The sequence below is a fragment of the Salmo salar genome, chromosome 26 (genome assembly GCF_965601325.2).
Source record: "Salmo salar chromosome 26, fSalSal1, whole genome shotgun sequence".
NCBI lineage: Eukaryota > Metazoa > Chordata > Actinopteri > Salmoniformes > Salmonidae > Salmo > Salmo salar.
In genome coordinates this window covers 52,551,484-52,570,614 of record NC_138316.1, presented here as the reverse complement: position 1 = coordinate 52,570,614, position 19,131 = coordinate 52,551,484, and the positions used below count along the sequence as shown (strand labels likewise).

Genomic DNA, 19,131 nt, shown 5'->3' with positions numbered 1-19,131 from the left:
GGCCAGGAGGGCTGTGAGGGCAGACAGCCTGGCTGAGGCTGGATTGGGGAGTGGGTCAGGTTGGATGGGGTCAGGCGTGGAGCCCCTGGCACCTGTGGAAGGGCAGAGGGTCCCTTCCCTGGCTGATAGCCCAGATGGCGTCCCCCAGGGCTGTGTGTTAGGCCCACACTGAAACACAGTCTCTGCCAACTGAACTAGTCTCTGCAGCGGTCCAGAAAGACTGCCCTCCTCCTCTCTCTTCCTCTGGATCATCCTCTGGAGAGAGGCTGAGATCTCACCTAGACCGTCTGGTATTGCCCTCTTTACCAAACCACCCTGATATCGACCAGGAGATGAGAAGTGTCCGGAACCTAGTGGTTTCTGTCCCGGACTACTCAGCCCTGTTGGGGAGAATTGACTAGCATGGTCAGGCTGGTGTGTAACACTGCAGAGAGAAGAGGATAGCTTTCTGCTATCCAATGTTCTGTTTTGTACCAAAGGGGATGATGAGAGCTTGCTGGTGGTATATGACGTGGTATTGTTCTGAGTCAGTCTGTCAGAGGGGACTGAGAGGTGACTGGCCTGACCACCAGACTCTACTGTTGACTGTAGAGGAGCTGGTGGGAGCTGGCTCGACTCTAGTCTGTCCTCTTTATTGACCTGTCTGTTCTCCTCTAGTCTCTGAAGCAGAGAGTTTCTCAGTCTCAGGTCATTCTCTGGTTCCACCAAGGAACAGATGTCCTCACCCACTGAGATGAAGGAGTCTTCAGGACTGGCTCCATCTTGTGTTTGTGATGGACTTACATCCATGCTCTCCTGTGAAGTGGAATAGAGTAGACTAGTGTATCACTAAGCATCCTGGGCCATCTAATACAATCCTTCCTCTACCACTAAGCATCCTGGGCCATCTGGTCCTTCCTCTACCACTAAGCATCCTGGTCCATCTAATAGGATCCTTCCTCTACCACTAAGCATCCTGGTCCATCTAATAGGATCCTTCCTCTACCACTAAGCATCCTGGGCCATCTAATAGGATCCTTCCTCTACCACTAAGCATCCTGGTCCATCTGGTCCTTCCTCTACCACTAAGCATCCTGGGCCATCTAATACAATCCTTCCTCTACCACTAAGCATCCTGGTCCATCTAATAGGATCCTTCCTCTACCACTAAGCATCCTGGGCCATCTAATAGGATCCTTCCTCTACCACTAAGCATCCTGGTCTATCTAATAGGATCCTTCCTCTACCACTAAGCATCCTGGTCCATCTAATAGGATCCTTCCTCTACCACTAAGCATCCTGGGCCATCTGGTCCTTCCTCTACCACTAAGCATCCTGGTCCATCTAATAGGATCCTTCCTCTACCACTAAGCATCCTGGTCCATCTAATAGGATCCTTCCTCTACCACTAAGCATCCTGGTCCATCTAATAGGATCCTTCCTCTACCACTAAGCATCCTGGTCCATCTAATACGATCCTTCCTCTACCACTAAGCATCCTGGGCCATCTGGTCCTTCCTCTACCACTAAGCATCCTGGGCCATCTAATACGATCCTTCCTCTACCACTAAGCACCCTGGTCCATCTAATAGGATCCTTCCTCTACCACTAAGCATCCTGGTCCATCTAATAGGATCCTTCCTCTACCACTAAGCATCCTGGTCCATCTAATACAATCCTTCCTCTACCACTAAGCATCCTGGTCCATCTAATACGATCCTTCCTCTACCACTAAGCATCCTGGGCCATCTAATACGATCCTTCCTCTACCACTAAGCATCCTGGGCCATCTAATAGGATCCTTCCTCTACCACTAAGCATCCTGGTCCATCTGGTCCTTCCTCTACCACTAAGCATCCTGGGCCATCTAATAGGATCCTTCCTCTACCACTAAGCATCCTGGTCCATCTAATAGGATCCTTCCTCTACCACTAAGCATCCTGGGCCATCTAATAGGATCCTTCCTCTACCACTAAGCATCCTGGTCCATCTGGTCCTTCCTCTACCACTAAGCATCCTGGTCCATCTAATAGGATCCTTCCTCTACCACTAAGCATCCTGGTCCATCTGGTCCTTCCTCTACCACTAAGCATCCTGCGCCATCTAATAGGATCCTTCCTCTACCACTAAGCATCCTGGTCCATCTAATAGGATCCTTCCTCTACCACTAAGCATCCTGGTCCATCTGGTCCTTCCTCTACCACTAAGCATCCTGGGCCATCTAATAGGATCCTTCCTCTACCACTAAGCATCCTGGTCCATCTAATAGGATCCTTCCTCTACCACTAAGCATCCTGGTCCATCTGGTCCTTCCTCTACCACTAAGCACCCTGGTCCATCTAATAGGATCCTTCCTCTACCACTAAGCACCCTGGTCCATCTAATAGGATCCTTCCTCTACCACTAAGCATCCTGGGCCATCTAATAGGATCCTTCCTCTACCACTAAGCATCCTGGTCCATCTAATAGGATCCTTCCTCTACCACTAAGCATCCTGGGCCATCTGGTCCTTCCTCTACCACTAAGCATCCTGGGCCATCTAATAGGATCCTTCCTCTACCACTAAGCATCCTGGGCCATCTAATACAATCCTTCCTCTACCACTAAGCATCCTGGTCCATCTGGTCCTTCCTCTACCACTAAGCATCCTGGGCCATCTAAAATGATCCTTCCTCTACCACTAAGCATCCTGGTCCATCTAATAGGATCCTTCCTCTACCACTAAGCATCCTGGGCCATCTAATACAATCCTTCCTCTACCACTAAGCATCCTGGTCCATCTAATAGGATCCTTCCTCTACCACTAAGCATCCTGGTCCATCTAATAGGATCCTTCCTCTACCACTAAGCATCCTGGTCCATCTGGTCCTTCCTCTACCACTAAGCATCCTGGTCCATCTAATAGGATCCTTCCTCTACCACTAAGCATCCTGGTCCATCTAATAGGATCCTTCCTCTACCACTAAGCATCCTGGGCCATCTAATACAATCCTTCCTCTACCACTAAGCATCCTGGGCCATCTAATACAATCCTTCCTCTACCACTAAGCATCCTGGTCCATCTAATAGGATCCTTCCTCTACCACTAAGCATCCTGGTCCATCTAATAGGATCCTTCCTCTACCACTAAGCACCCTGGTTCATCTAATAGGATCCTTCCTCTACCACTAAGCATCCTGGTCCATCTAATAGGATCCTTCCTCTACCACTAAGCATCCTGGGCCATCTAATAGGATCCTTCCCCACCTCTCCCTGCAGGGTCGAGCTCAAATGAAATTCCTTGGATGAGTTCCTAGTTATCAAGCTACAACAACTCGAGAGTGTAACTGTGTAAGAGGTTGACTTTGACACTTCTCCAAACTGGATCAGGGCCTGTATTCATAAAGCTTCTCAGAGTAAGGAGTGCTGATATACGATCAGTTTGGTCTATCAGATCATCATAAAATCAGATCACATGGACAAGCTGGATCTGATCCTAGATCAGCCCTCGTCCTCTGAGACGCTGCTGGTTTGACAACATGCCATGTAAGCTGTGCCAGCCATTATTCAATCCATATGGAACACCTAACACCCCTCTCTGGGTTGGTAGAGGAAGGATTCACCAGTCCCCAGACAGGGTTGTGTGTGTGTGTTTGACAAAGCCGAGACAAAAAGGCAAGCAGGAATGTACGGGATTGTAACCGATCCCCGTGGAGCCATCTTGATCCTGGTTGTAAATGAGTAGGGACTTGGCTGACGAGGAAGTTTGGTTACCAGCAACAGGCTTGTTGCTCTGACACCAGGCCCTGAGCACAGACGCATCACACAGGCCAAGACTCTTCTAATAACTGACCAATCACAACACTAAGCCATTCACCAGTCCCCAACCGCTGTCATCGTCAAATCAGTCAGTCAAAACCCAACCGTTGTCATCGTCAAATCAGTCAGTCAAAATTACGTTTCATGATCATTGTTTATTGAATAGAAAATGACTGTAGTGACTGACAGGTTGACCAGACTGATGACAGTATATAGAGGGGTCCTTCTCTCTCACCTGTAGTGACTGACAGGTTGACCAGACTGATGACAGTATATAGAGGGGTCCTTCTCTCTCACCTGTAGTGACTGACAGGTTGACCAGACTGATGACAGTATATAGAGGGGTCCTTCTCTCTCACCTGTAGTGACTGACAGGTTGACCAGACTGATGACAGTATATAGAGGGGCTCTTCTCTCTCACCTGTAGTGACTGACAGGTTGACCAGACTGATGACAGTATATAGAGGGGTCCTTCTCTCTCACCTGTACTCAGAGCAGTCCTCCAGGGCTCCAGTCAGAGCCGGGATCTGAAACTCCTCTACCTCATGGCACAGCAGCCGCCATTCCCTGCACGGCATGGACACAAAAAATGGTTAGTATTGACCGATAAAGAGCGGCCATTTTGGCTCACTGCCGTGTCCAGTTTCCCAGCTCCCTACTGTACTTGAACACAGAGGGCAGCAACAGACGTCCACATCTCAGGAAGTTGAGGATGTGTCTGAACATCGCTCCGTCGGCCTTGATCTGGAGACTCTGACCGAATACGATCCAGCTGCTCTTCCTGGGGTTGGACAGGAGCTCTGGGTGCTGGGACAGGGGGGAGATGGGACAGGACAGGGGGGAGATGGGACGGGGGGAGATGGGACAGGGAGGAGATGGGACGGGACGGGGGGAGATGGGACGGGACAGGGGGAGATGGGACGGGACAGGGAGAGATGGGACGGGACAGGGGAGAGATGGGACAGGGGGGAGATGGGACAGGGAGGAGATGGGACGGGACAGGGGAGAGATGGGACGGGACAGGGGGGAGATGGGACGGGACAGGGGAGAGATGGGACGGGACAGGGTGAGATGGGACAGGGGGGAGAAATGGGACGGGACGGGGGGGTGGGACGGGACAGGGGAGAGATGGGACGGGACAGGGAGGAGATGGGACAGGGAGGAGATGGACGGGACAGGGAGGAGATGGGACGGGACAGGGGAGAGATGGGACGGGAGGAGATGGGACGGGACAGGGGAGAGATGGGACGGGAGGAGATGGGACGAGGACAGGGGAGAGATGGGTCGGGAGGAGATGGGAACGGGAGAGGGGTGAGATGGGACGAGGACAGGGGAGAGATGGGTCGGGAGGAGATGGAGACGGGACAGGGGAGAGATGGGACGGGAGGAGATGGGACGGGACAGGGGAGAGAGGGACGGGACAGGGGAGAGATGGACGGGACAGGGGAGAGGAAACGGGAGAGGGGTCAGGGGAGAGGAAACGGGAGAGGGGTCAGGGGAGAGGAAACGGGAGAGGGGTCAGGGGAGAGGAAACGGGAGAGACGGGTCAGGGGAGGAGGAAACGGGTCAGGAGAGAGGTCGGGGAGAGGACACGGGAAGAGGGGTCAGGGGAGAGGAAACGGGAGAGACGGGACAGGGGAGGAGGAGACGGGTCAGGAGAGTCAGATGGGAGAGGAGGACAGGGGAGAGAGGACATAGTGCACTAGGTTAGGGCTCTTAGTAGTGCACCATATATAGGGAATAGGGTGCCATTGGGGATCCATCCCATCACTACCAGTGCCCTGATATTTTAGTGCATTTCTCTCCCCCTATACTGTATGTCTGCTGTTACTGTCCTACTTACTGCACCTCCCCCTATACTGTATGTCTGCTGTTACTGTCCTACTTACTGCACCTCCCCCTATACTGTATGTCTGCTGTTACTGTCCTACTTACTGCACCTCCCCCTATACTGTATGTCTGCTGTTACTGTCCTACTTACTGCACCTCCCCCTATACTGTATGTCTGCTGTTACTGTCCTACTTACTGCACCTCCCCCTATACTGTATGTCTGCTGTTACTGTCCTACTTACTGCACCTCCCCCTATACTGTATGTCTGCTGTTACTGTCCTACTTACTGCACCTCCACCTATACTGTATGTCTGCTGTTACTGTCCTACTTACTGCACCTCCCCCTATACTGTATGTCTGCTGTTACTGTCCTACTTACTGCACCTCCCCCTATACTGTATGTCTGCTGTTACTGTCCTACTTACTGCACCTCCCCCTATACTGTATGTCTGCTGTTACTGTCCTACTTACTGCACCTCCCCCTATACTGTATGTCTGCTGTTACTGTCCTACTTACTGCACCTCCCCCTATACTGTATGTCTGCTGTTACTGTCCTACTTACTGCACCTCCCCCTATACTGTATGTCTGCTGTTACTGTCCTACTTACTGCACCTCCCCCTATACTGTATGTCTGCTGTTACTGTCCTACTTACTGCACCTCCCCCTATACTGTATGTCTGCTTTTACTGTCCTACTTACTGCACCTCCCCCTATACTGTATGTCTGCTGTTACTGTCCTACTTACTGCACCTCCCCCTATACTGTATGTCTGCTGTTACTGTCCTACTTACTGCACCTCCCCCTATACTGTATGTCTGCTGTTACTGTCCTACTTACTGCACCTCCCCCTATACTGTATGTCTGCTGTTACTGTCCTACTTACTGCACCTCCCCCTATACTGTATGTCTGCTGACTGTCCTACTTACTGCACCTCCCCCTATACTGTATGTCTGCTGTTACTGTCCTACTTACTGCACCTCCCCCTATACTGTATGTCTGCTGTTACTGTCCTACTTACTGCACCTCCCCCTATACTGTATGTCTGCTGCTACTGTCCTACTTACTGCACCTCCCCCTATACTGTATGTCTGCTGTTACTGTCCTACTTACTGCACCTCCCCCTATACTGTATGTCTGCTGCTACTGTCCTACTTACTGCACCTCCCCCTATATGCTAACCCAGGGATATGAGTCTAGCTAACCCAGGGATATGAGTCTAGCTAACCCAGGGATATGAGTCTAGCTAACCCAGGGATATGAGTCTAGCTAACCCAGGGATATGAGTCTAGCTAACCCAGGGATATCCCAGACACCACTGGCGTGATTTCTATGACACTTGTGTTGAATGATGTGTCTTGCCATAGAGATGCAAACAAGTACACTGATTGGACCAAAGGAGGACGCTGCAAGATTCGTGGGGGACCACATGGGCGGCAGGTAGCCTAGTGGTTAGAGCGTTGGGTCAAGTAACCAGCAGGTAGCTTAGTGGTTAGAGTGTTGGGCCAGTAACCAGCAGGTAGCCTAGTGGTTAGAGCGTTGGGTCAGTAACCAGCAGGTAGCCTAGTGGTTAGAGCGTTGGGCCAGTAACCAGCAGGTAGCCTAGTGGTTAGAGCGTTGGGCCAGTAACCAGCAGGTAGCCTAGTGGTTAGAGCGTTGGGTCAGTAACCAGCAGGTAGCCTAGTGGTTAGAGCGTTGGGCCAGTAACCAGCAGGTAGCCTAGTGGTTAGAGCGTTGGGTCAGTAACCAGCAGGTAGCCTAGTGGTTAGAGCGTTGGGCCAGTAACCAGCAGGTAGCCTAGTGGTTAGAGCGTTGGGCCAGTAACCAGCAGGTAGTCTAGTGGTTAGAGTGTTGGGCCAGTAACCAGCAGGTAGCCTAGTGGTTAAAGCGTTGGGCCAGTAACCAGCAGGTAGCCTAGTGGTTAGAGCGTTGGGCCAGTAACCAGCAGGTAGCCTAGTGGTTAGAGTGTTGGGACAGTAACCAGCAGGTAGCCTAGTGGTTAGAGCGTTGGGCCAGTAACCAGCAGGTAGCCTAGTGGTTAGAGCGTTGGGCCAGTAACCAGCAGGTAGCCTAGTGGTTAGAGCCTAGTGGTTAGAGCGTTGGGACAGTAACCAGCAGGTAGCCTAGTGGTTAGAGCGTTGGGCCAGTAACCAGCAGGTAGCCTAGTGGTTAGAGCGCTGGGCCAGTAACCAGCAGGTAGCCTAGTGATTAGAGCGTTGGGCCAGTAACCAGCAGGTAGCCTAGTGGTTAGAGCCGAGTGGTTAGAGCGTTGGGCCAGTAACCAGCAGGTAGCCTAGTGGTTAGAGCGTTGGGCCAATAACCAGCAGGTAGCCTAGTGATTAGAGCGTTGGGCCAGTAACCAGCAGGTAGCCTAGTGGTTAGAGCGTTGGGCCAGTAACCAGCAGGTAGCCTAGTGGTTAGAGCGTTGGGCCAGTAACCAGCAGGTAGCCTAGTGGTTAGAGCGTTGGGCCAGTAACCAACAAGTAGTCTAGTGGTTAGAGCCTAGTGGTTAGAGCGTTGGGCCAGTAACCAGCAGGTAGACTAGTGGTTAGAGCCTAGTGGTTAGAGCGTTGGGCCAGTAACCAGCAGGTAGCCTAGTGGTTAGAGCCGAGTGGTTAGAGCGTTGGGCCAGTAACCAGCAGGTAGCCTAGTGGTTAGAGCTTTGGGCCAATAACCAGCAGGTAGCCTAGTGATTAGAGTGTTGGGACAGTAACCAGCATGTAGCCTAGTGGTTAGAGCGTTGGGCCAGTAACCAGCAGGTAGTCTAGTGGTTAGAGCGTTGGGCCAGTAACCAGCAGGTAGCCTAGTGATTAGAGCGTTGGGCCAGTAACCAGCAGGTAGCCTAGTGGTTAGAGCGTTGGGTCAGTAACCAGCAGGTAGCCTAGTGGTTAGAGCGTTGGGCCAGTAACCAGCAGGTAGCCTAGTGGTTAGAGCGTTGGACTAGTAACCAGCAGGTAGCCTAGTGGTTAGAGCGTTGGACCAGTAACCAGCAGGTAACCTAGTGGTTAGTGCGTTGGGCCAGTAACCAGCAGGTAGTCTAGTGGTTAGAGCGTTGGGCCAGTAACCAGCAGGTAGTCTAGTGGTTAGAGCCTAGTGGTTAGAGCGTTGGGCCAGTAACCATCAGGTAGACTAGTGGTTAGAGCCTAGTGGTTAGAGCGTTGGGCCAGTAACCAGCAGGTAGCCTAGTGGTTAGAGCCTAGTGGTTAGAGTGTTGGGCCAGTAACCAGCAGGTAGCCTACTGGTTAGAGCCGAGTGGTTAGAGCGTTGGGCCAGTAACCAGCAGGTAGCCTAGTGGTTAGAGCATTGGGCCAGTAACCAGCAGGTAGCCTAGTGATTAGAGTGTTGGGCCAGTAACCAGCAGGTAGCCTAGTGGTTAGAGTGGAGGGCCAGTAACCAGCAGGTAGTCTAGTGGTTAGAGCGTTGGGCCAGTAACCAGCAGGTAGCCTAGTGATTAGACCGTTGGGGGCCAGTACCCAGCAGGTAGCCTAGTGGTTAGAGCGTTGGGTCAGTAACCAGCAGGTAGCCTAGTGGTTAGAGCGTTGGGCCAGTAACCAGCAGGTAGTCTAGTGGTTAGAGCGTTGGACTAGTAACCAGCAGGTAGACTAGTGGTTAGAGCGTTGGACCAGTAACCAGCAGGTAACCTAGTGGTTAGAGCGTTGGGCCAGTAACCAGCAGGTAGTCTAGTGGTTAGAGCGTTGGGCCAGTAACCAGCTGGTAGCCTAGTGGTTAGAGCGTTGGACCAGTAACCAGCAGGTAGACAAGTGGTTAGAGCGTTGGGCCAGTAACCAGCAGGTAGACAAGTGGTTAGAGCGTTGGGCCAGTAACCAGCAGGTAGCCTAGTGGTTAGAGCGTTGGGCCAGTAACCAGCAGGTAGTCTAGTGCTTAGAGCGTTGGGTCAGTAACCAGCAGGTAGCCTAGTGGTTAGAGCATTGGGTCAGTACCCAGCAGGTAGCCTAGTGGTTAGAGCGTTGGGCCAGTAACAAGCAGGTAGCCTAGTGATCCTTACTACTAGAGATAATACCAGAGGGTAATACTGATCCTTACTGTAGCTACTAGAGATAATACCAGAGGGTAATACTGATCCTTACTGTAACTACTAGAGATAATACCAGAGGGTAATACTGATCCTTACTGTAGCTACTAGAGATAATACCAGAGGGTAATACTGATCCTTACTGTAGCTACTAGAGATAATACTGATCCTTACTGTAGCTACTAGAGATAATACCAGAGGGTAATACTGATCCTTACTGTAGCTACTAGAGATAATACCAGAGGGTAATACTAATCCTTACTGTAGCTACTAGAGATAATACCAGAGGGTAATACTGATCCTTACTGTAGCTACTATTGATAATACCAGAGGGTAACACTGATCCTTACTGTAGCTACTAGAGATAATACCAGAGGGTAATACTGATCCTTACTGTAGCTACTATTGATAATACCAGAGGGTAACACTGATCCTTACTGTAGCTACTAGAGATAATACTGATCCTTACTGTAACTACTAGAGATAATACCAGAGGGTAATACTGATCCTTACTGTAGCTACTAGAGATAATACTGATCCTTACTGTAGCTACTAGAGATAATACCAGAGGGTAATACTGATCCTTACTGTAGCTACTAGAGATAATACTGATCATTACTGTAGCTACTAGAGATAATACCAGAGGGTAATACTGATCCTTACTGTAGCTACTAGAGATAATACTGATCCTTACTGTAACTACTAGAGATAATACCAGAGGGTAATACTGGTCCTTACTGTAGCTACTAGAGATAATACCAGAGGGTAATACTGATCCTTACTGTAGCTACTAGAGATAATACCAGAGGGTAATACTGATCCTTACTGTAGCTACTAGAGATAATACCAGAGGGTAATACTGATCCTTACTGTAGCTACTAGAGATAATACTGATCCTTACTGTAGCTACCAGAGATAATACCAGAGGGTAATACTGATCCTTACTGTAGCTACTAGAGATAATACTGATCCTTACTGTAGCTACTAGAGATAATACCAGAGGGTAATACTGATCCTTACTGTAGCTACTAGAGATAATACCAGAGGGTAATACTGATCCTTACTGTAGCTACTAGAGATAATACCAGAGGGTAATACTGATCATTACTGTAGCTACTAGAGATAATACTGATCCTTACTGTAGCTACTAGAGATAATACTGATCCTTACTGTAGCTACTAGAGATAATACCAGAGGGTAATAATGATAGTAAGTACTTGTAAAGATGTGAAGGCACAAGGCCACTGGAGTGAGAAACAGTAATTGAAAACTTTGAGACGTAGGTTTGTTTGGAATTCCTATTGGTTGTAATGGGAATAGAGGCTAAGTTAAGATCTCTAGATATGTTGTAGATGACTTGAACAATTCTCCTATGAGCCTGAAGAGAGAAACGTGTGTTTACTGTCTATTAACGTGTGTTTTTGGTTATAATGACGGTGTAATAAGGGTAAGATACTTCTAGATTTTTCTACATTTTGAGTTTTATTTTTATGTTGATTTCTTTGTTGCATATGACTAAAGGAAAGCTGGAGCTTTGAAGCAGACACCAAATCATCCTGTATGGGGTGGAACAAGGTTGAGAAGACTAGCTGACCAGAACAGAGTGTGATGTAAATCTGTCGTCGATAGCCTACGGTCCCCTAGGCCTGAGTAAATAATTAAACATCCTGTATGGGGTGGAACAAGGTTGAGAAGACTAGCTGACCAGAACAGAGTGTGATGTAAATCTGTCGTCGATAGCCTACGGTCCCCTATGCCTGAGTAAATAATTAAACATCCTGTATGGGGTGGAACAAGGTTGAGAAGACTAGCTGACCAGAACAGAGTGTGATGTAAATCTGTCGTCGATAGCCTACGGTCCCCTATGCCTGAGTAAATAATTAAACATCCTGTATGGGGTGGAACAAGGTTGAGAAGACTAGCTGACCAGAACAGAGTGTGATGTAAATCTGTCGTCGATAGCCTACGGTCCCCTAGGCCTGAGTAAATAATTAAACATCCTGTATGGGGTGGAACAAGGTTGAGAAGACTAGCTGACCAGAACAGAGTGTGATGTAAATCTGTCGTCGATAGCCTACGGTCCCCTAGGCCTGAGTAAATAATTAAACATCCTGTATGGGGTGGAACAAGGTTGAGAAGACTAGCTGACCAGAACAGAGTGTGATGTAAACACACTCGATGACGACCAGGTCGTCAACACAGCCACAGCAGGTTGTGAGGCGTCACCAGGGCGGGGTACAGGCGGACCGTCTCCATGGCAACGAAGCAGTACAGCACCTCCTCGTCGCCGTCGCCCAGACGGAGTCCCCACCAGACCCAGGGGTACCGCGTCATGAACTACACAACAACACAGTGACGTGATATTGTAGCAATCCCCCCCCCCAGTGGGTATTGAAGCGGTTAGTCAGTTTTCCTACAGTCTGGGAAGCCCGGGTTCAAGACTATTGTCCAGCCATAATAACATGTATTGAGCTTGTGCTGGTGAACCTACCTGAGGACATTGGGCTGGCTATGGGGGGGCCTACCTGAGGACATTGGGCTGGCTATGGGGGGCCTACCTGAGGACATTGGGCTGGCTATGGGGGGCCTACCTGAGGACACTGGGCTGGCTATGGGGGGTCTACCTGAGGACACTGGGCTGGTTATGGGGGGCCTACCTGAGGACATTGGGCTGGCTATGGGGGGCCTACCTGAGGACACTGGGCTGGTTATGGGGGGCCTACCTGAGGACACTGGGCTGGTTATGGGTTCAGGCTGTCTGGTGTTACCTACCTGAGGACACTGGGCTGGTTATGGGGGGCCTACCTGAGGACACTGGGCTGGTTATGGGGGGCCTACCTGAGGACACTGGGCTGGTTATGGGGGGGCCTACCTGAGGACACTGGGCTGGTTATGGGTTCAGGCTGTCTGGTGTTACCTACCTGAGGACACTGGGCTGGTTATGGGGGGCCTACCTGAGGACACTGGGCTGGTTATGGGGGGGTCTACCTGAGGACACTGGGCTGGCTATGGGGGGCCTACCTGAGGACACTGGGCTGGCTATGGGGGGCCTACCTGAGGACACTGGGCTGGTTATGGGTTCAGGCTGTCTGGTGTTACCTACTTGAGGACACTGGGCTGGTTATGGGGGGCCTACCTGAGGACACTGGGCTGGTTATGGGGGGGTCTACCTGAGGACACTGGGCTGGCTATGGGGGGCCTACCTGAGGACACTGGGCTGGCTATGGGGGGCCTACCTGAGGACACTGGGCTGGCTATGGGGGGTCTACCTGAGGACACTGGGCTGGCTATGGGTTCAGGCTGTCTGGTGTTACAGATTCTGGTCTTCCAGTAGTTCAGAGAGGCTCTCTCAGTCACCTGTAGGTCTACTGGCCGGTCTCGCAGGAAATGCTTCCCTGACTGGAGGTTCTCTAAGGCCTAGTGTGAAATGAACCGAGGACATAGATCCCGAGTAGGCCCACTTCATATCAAATCAAATGTTATTTGTCAGATATAGTTCACAGCACCGGGGATATAAGGTGCAGTGGAATGCTTAGATCTACCTCCCTCAACATTACACTATCAATATCAATAATAATCAACCAATTTAATACAAAATAGCAATTAATTAGAGGAAGTTAGTATGCATAGTAATACAACTGATATGTACACAATTTGGGGTGGCAGGGTAGCCTAGTGGTTAGAACGTAGGGCTAGTAACCGCAAGGTTGCAAGTTCGAATCCCTGAGATGCCAAGGTAAAAATCTGTCGTTCTGCCCCTGAACCCACTGTTTGTAGACAGTCATTGAAAATAAGAATTTGTTCTTAACTGACTTGGCTAGTTAAATAAAGGTAAAATAGGATATACAATATAAATTATGATAGTGTAAACATGAACTATTTTAGGTGTAAGTTAACTTATTCTTAAAAAGTTGTCCAGTATCATTTTATGTTAGACTCAAGGTCTTCCCGACCAATCACATCAGACCTCTTCAAATCCAATCTTTTTCAAAGCTAAACTGATTGGTCAAAAGACCAATTATTGAAAACAAGATCAGAATTGGGCTGCCTGTCTAAATGCAGCCTTATTGTTTTGATGTCGTTTTTTTTAAACATTTAACCTTGATTGAATGTTGTTGTGAAACACAACAGTAGACTGCGTTACTTTACCATATCAGGTAGACTAATAATCATGTCCTTTACTTTGCAAACAGCAAAGGGTTGACTGATGAATTGATTTACCTGTAGCAGTGACGTTAGGCTCATATAAAATATTTAGTTCTGATACACATGATGTAGCTAGTTTCCCAGTTTGTAGATAATAATGTACATGTCTGAATGTGCATCCGTCTCTGTCGATAAACCACCGTGGATTGTGATCAGAAGACGTGTCTTTGAAAAGCAAAGAGTCTTGAAGGTGAGAAAGTCGGTTGAACGGGATGGAAAAAAAACAACCGCCAAACATTGAAGGAGCTAAATAGATTATCCTGCTCAGTTGCCATTTGGCATTATAGTAGATTACTCTTTTTACAAACTTTGGGCTTAAGCCAGGTACGAAACAGAAAGCTAGCTATAAAGCTAGCAGCAACTAACGTCTCCTCTTCACTTTGCCCGTTGCTAACCCCATGGTTAGCTATCAAAAATCACCGCAATTCATTATTCAACAGCTTCCTTCTTCTTAATCAAACTTTTATAGTAGCAAATTGTTTAACAAAAAAAAATAAAAAATGCACTACTTTTTCAAAAGCTAGACCGGCTATTGCGACGAAAGTATATTTTTGTAGCCGTTTTGACAGCCGGTTGCTAAGATACGTCAGACGGGAGCCGTTTTATATGTGGAACGTGACGTCAATGAAACGGTGTCTCTGCGTAGTGACGTCACATTAAAGGCCCGCTGGAGGAACACCGAGTAGCTTCGGAGGTTTACACTGGAAAAACGTCACTTTATTTACTGTTTACACTGGAAAAACATCACTTTATTTACTGTTTACACTGGAAAAACATCACTTATTTACTGTTTACACTGGAAAAACGTCACTTTATTTACTGTTTACACTGGAAAAACATCACTTATTTACTGTTTACACTGGAAAAACGTCACTTTATTTACTGTTTACACTGGAAAAACATCACTTTATTTACTGTTTACACTGGAAAAACATCACTTTATTTACTGTTTACACTGGAAAAACGTCACTTTATTTACTGTTTACACTGGAAAAACATCACTTTATTTACTGTTTACACTGGAAAAACATCACTTTATTTACTGTTTACACTGGAAAAACATCACTTTATTTACCGTTTACACTGGAAAAACATCACTTTATTTACTGTTTACACTGGAAAAACATCACTTATTTACTGTTTACACTGGAAAAACATCACTTTATTTACTGTTTACACTGGAAAAACATCACTTATTTACTGTTTACACTGGAAAAACGTCACTTTATTTACTGTTTACACTGGAAAAACGTCACTTTATTTACTGTTTACACTGGAAAAACATCACTTTATTTACTGTTTACACTGGAAAAACATCACTTTGTTTACACTGGAAAAACATCACTTTATTTACTGTTTACACTGGAAAAACATCACTTTATTTACTGTTTACACTGAAAAAACGTCACTTTATTTACTGTTTACACTGTAAAAACATCACTTTATTTACTGTTTACACTGGAAAAACATCACTTTATTTACCGTTTACACTGGAAAAACATCACTTTGTTTACACTGGAAAAACATCACTTTATTTACTGTTTACACTGTAAAAACATCACTTTATTTACTGTTTACACTGGAAAAACATCACTTTATTTACTGTTTACACTGGAAAAACATCACTTTATTTACTGTTTACACTGGAAAAACATCACTTTGTTTACACAGGAAAAACATCACTTTGTTATCATCTAATTACACAAATGACAATACAGAAAAGTGTTTTATGATGTGGTGAATTATTCATTTTTTTTATTTGATAAATACATTTGAGTGCTAATAAAAAGCAGGTCTATTACAAATACATTTTCAATGTAATTTCAAAGTATGCCAAACATAGCCTACAAACCTTACAGAGTAGGCTTTATTCATTACAACGCAGTACAGTCTTCGACAAAGGCTTGAATTGACGTTGGATGTTGAAGTCATTAGATCAGTCTGCTGGCTGGATTCTCTGGACTCTGGACTGTTATGTGTTCAATTAGATGTCCCAACAGAGAGTTATTATTGGACACCAAAGACCTGTGGAAAATACAGAAATACACTAAACATGTTTTTCTTGGGGGGGGGGGGATGACAAAAAGCTGAGTCTTGGCACAGACTTTTGACAGACAGAATTTTGAGTTAATTTGATGTGTGTGTGTGTGTGTGTGTGTGTGTGTGTGTGTGTGTGTGTGTGTGTGTGTGTGTGTGTGTGTGTGTGTGTGTGTGTGTGTGTGTGTGTGTGTGTGTGTGTGTTGACCTGTGATTGCCCTGTAGAAGCACAATGGTCTGCTCCAGCTGTCTGAGGTGTGTCTCCTGGTCTCTCAGAGCTACCACCTGTCTCTGTAGACACCTGTCCCAATGCCTGCCACCTACACACACACACACACACACACACACACACACACACACACACACACACACACACACACACACACACACACACACACACATATACACACACACACATACACACATATACACACACACACATACACACACACACACACACGCGCACACACACACATACACACACACACATACACTCACACACACACACACACACACACACACACACACACACACACACACACACACACATACACACACACACACACACACATACACACAACACACATACACACACACACACACATACACACACAGAGAGAGTGAGAGCAGAGAAGAGAGAGAGAGAGATTTGTCCACACCATCCAAAAGACACAGACATGGAGATATACACTGTGCCATAGACAAGGCAACTCACAGTAGGTCTCAGCAGTGGTAGAGGAGTCCTGCTTCAGGCTGGTTAGTCTCAAGTTGTAGTTTTCTTTCAGCGCCTCAACAAGCCTTTTCTTCAGGGAGTCCTGCAACACAGACCAATAGAGACACCGAGGGGCGAATCCTTCATTCCCATTAAGATGAATTTTCACTTAGTCATGCATTGATGTCAATGGGAGATTAAGTGGGACATTTGACTTAAGTAGAAGTTAAGGTTCGCCCCTGAGAGAAGATCATTTAGGTCAGGATTTAACCTAAACAAATTCAGATTCTGGTGCCAAATTATTGTCTGTTTTGCCCTATGGGCCATGGTCCAAAGTAGTGCACTATATTGGTCCAAAGTAGTGCCCTATATTCAGTAGGGAATAGAGTGCCATTTGGAACACAACCCTAGTGTTGTTGTGGTACTAACCAGCTGCTGTTGAGGTACTAACCAGCTGCTGTTGAGATACTAACCAGCTGCTGTTGAGGTACTAACCAGCTGCTGTTGTACTAACCAGCTGCTGTTGTGGTACTAACCAGCTGCCGTTGAGGTACTAACCAGCTGCTGTTGAGGTACTAACCAGCTGCTGTTGAGGTACTAACCAGCTGCTGTTGAGGTACTAACCAGCTGCTGTTGTGGTACTAACCAGCTGCTGTTGAGGTACTAACCAGCTGCTGTTGAGGTACTAACCAGCTGCTGTTGAGGTACTAACCAGCTGCTGTTGAGGTACTAACCAGCTGCCGTTGAGGTACTAACCAGCTGTTGAGGTACTAACCAGCTGCTGTTGAGGTACTAACCAGCTGCTGTTGAGGTACTAACCAGCTGCTGTTGTGGTACTAACCAGCTGCCGTTGAGGTACTAACCAGCTGCCGTTGAGGTACTAACCAGCTGCCGTTGAGGTACTAACCAGCTGCCGTTGAGGTACTAACCAGCTGCCGTTGAGGTACTAACCAGCTGCCGTTGAGGTACTAGCCAGCTGCCGTTGTGGTACTAACCAGCTGCCGTTGAGGTACTAACCAGCTGTTGAGGTACTAACCAGCTGCTGTTGAGGTACTAACCAGCTGCTGTTGAGGTACTAACCAGCTGCTGTTGAGGTACTAACCAGCTGCTGTTGTGGTACTAACCAGCTGCTGTTGAGGTACTAACCAGCTGCTGTTGAGGTACTAACCAGCTGTTGAGGTACTAACCAGCTGCTGTTGAGGTACTAACCAGCTGCCGTTGAGGTACTAACCAGCTGTTGAGGTACTAACCAGCTGCTGTTGAGGTACTAACCAGCTGCTGTTGAGGTACTAACCAGCTGCTGTTGTGGTACTAACCAGCTGCTGTTGAGGTACTAACCAGCTGCTGTTGAGGTACTAACCAGCTGCCGTTGAGGTACTAACCAGCTGCCGTTGAGGTACTAACCAGCTGCTGATGAGGTACTAACCAGCTGCTGTTGAGGTACTAACCAGCTGCTGTTGAGGTACTAACCAGCTGCTGTTGTGGTACTAACCAGCTGCTGTTGAGGTACTAACCAGCTGCTGTTGAGGTACTAACCAGCTGCTGTTGAGATACTAACCAGCTGCCGTTGAGGTACTAACCAGCTGTTGAGGTACTAACCAGCTGCCGTTGAGGTACTAACCAGCTGTTGAGGTACTAACCAGCTGCCGTTGAGGTACTAACCAGCTGTTGAGGTACTAACCAGCTGCCGTTGAGGTACTAACCAGCTGTTGAGGTACTAACCAGCTGCCGTTGTGTGACGGTCAGCTTCCTCTTCAGGAGAGCTACCTCACTGCACTGTGGAGTCACATCAACATGACTCTCACTCTGTTCTTGTCCTCCTCTGTTCTGTCCTTCTCTGTTTTCTTCACTCTCTCTCAGACAGGAAGTAGCAGGAGGTGATCCCAGGGCAGAGAGCAGGTCGTAGGCCTGGCCTGGAGGAGACAGAAGACAGGAAGTTACACGGTCTGAGAACGATATCTAGAAAGTTTCTTGTTATCGTTACAATGCCAAGCAAAGGACTAACTCATTTCTTAGTCTGAGGAAAATATGTTAGAATGGTTATATCTAGAATGGTTATATCTAGAATGGTTACATCTAGAATGGCTATATCTAGAATGGTTACATCTAGAATGGTTACATCTAGAATGGTTATATCTAGAATGGTTATATCTAGAATGGTTACATCTAGAATGGTTACATCTAGAATAGTTATATCTAGAATGGTTATATCTAGAATGGTTACATCTAGAGTGGTTACGTCTAGAACGGTTACGTCTAGAACGGCTACATCTAGAACGATTACATCTAGAATGGTTACATCTAGAATGATTACATCTAGAATGGTTACATCTAGAATGATTACATCTAGAATGGTTATATCTAGAATGGTTACATCTAGAATGGTTATATCTAGAATGGTTACATCTAGAATGATTACATCTAGAATGGTTATATCTAGAATGGTTACATCTAGAATGGTTATATCTAGAATGGTTAGAATGCCAGGTCTGAACCATCTGTTTGTGTGAGTGATGATGATGATACATAAATTC

The 19,131-nt window shown here is 47.4% G+C and overlaps 1 non-coding gene across 1 annotated transcript; it reads right to left on the bottom strand.

Annotated features, from left to right (window-relative positions):
• Positions 1–15,066: 15,066 nt before the first annotated feature.
• On the bottom strand, positions 15,067–18,505 carry LOC106588034 (uncharacterized). The gene is made up of 4 exons (XR_014382889.1): positions 18,320–18,505; positions 16,601–16,700; positions 16,094–16,205; positions 15,067–15,873 (listed from the first exon to the last, which is right to left on the bottom strand). It is a non-coding gene; the product is annotated as an uncharacterized LOC106588034 (transcript).
• Positions 18,506–19,131: the final 626 nt, after the last annotated feature.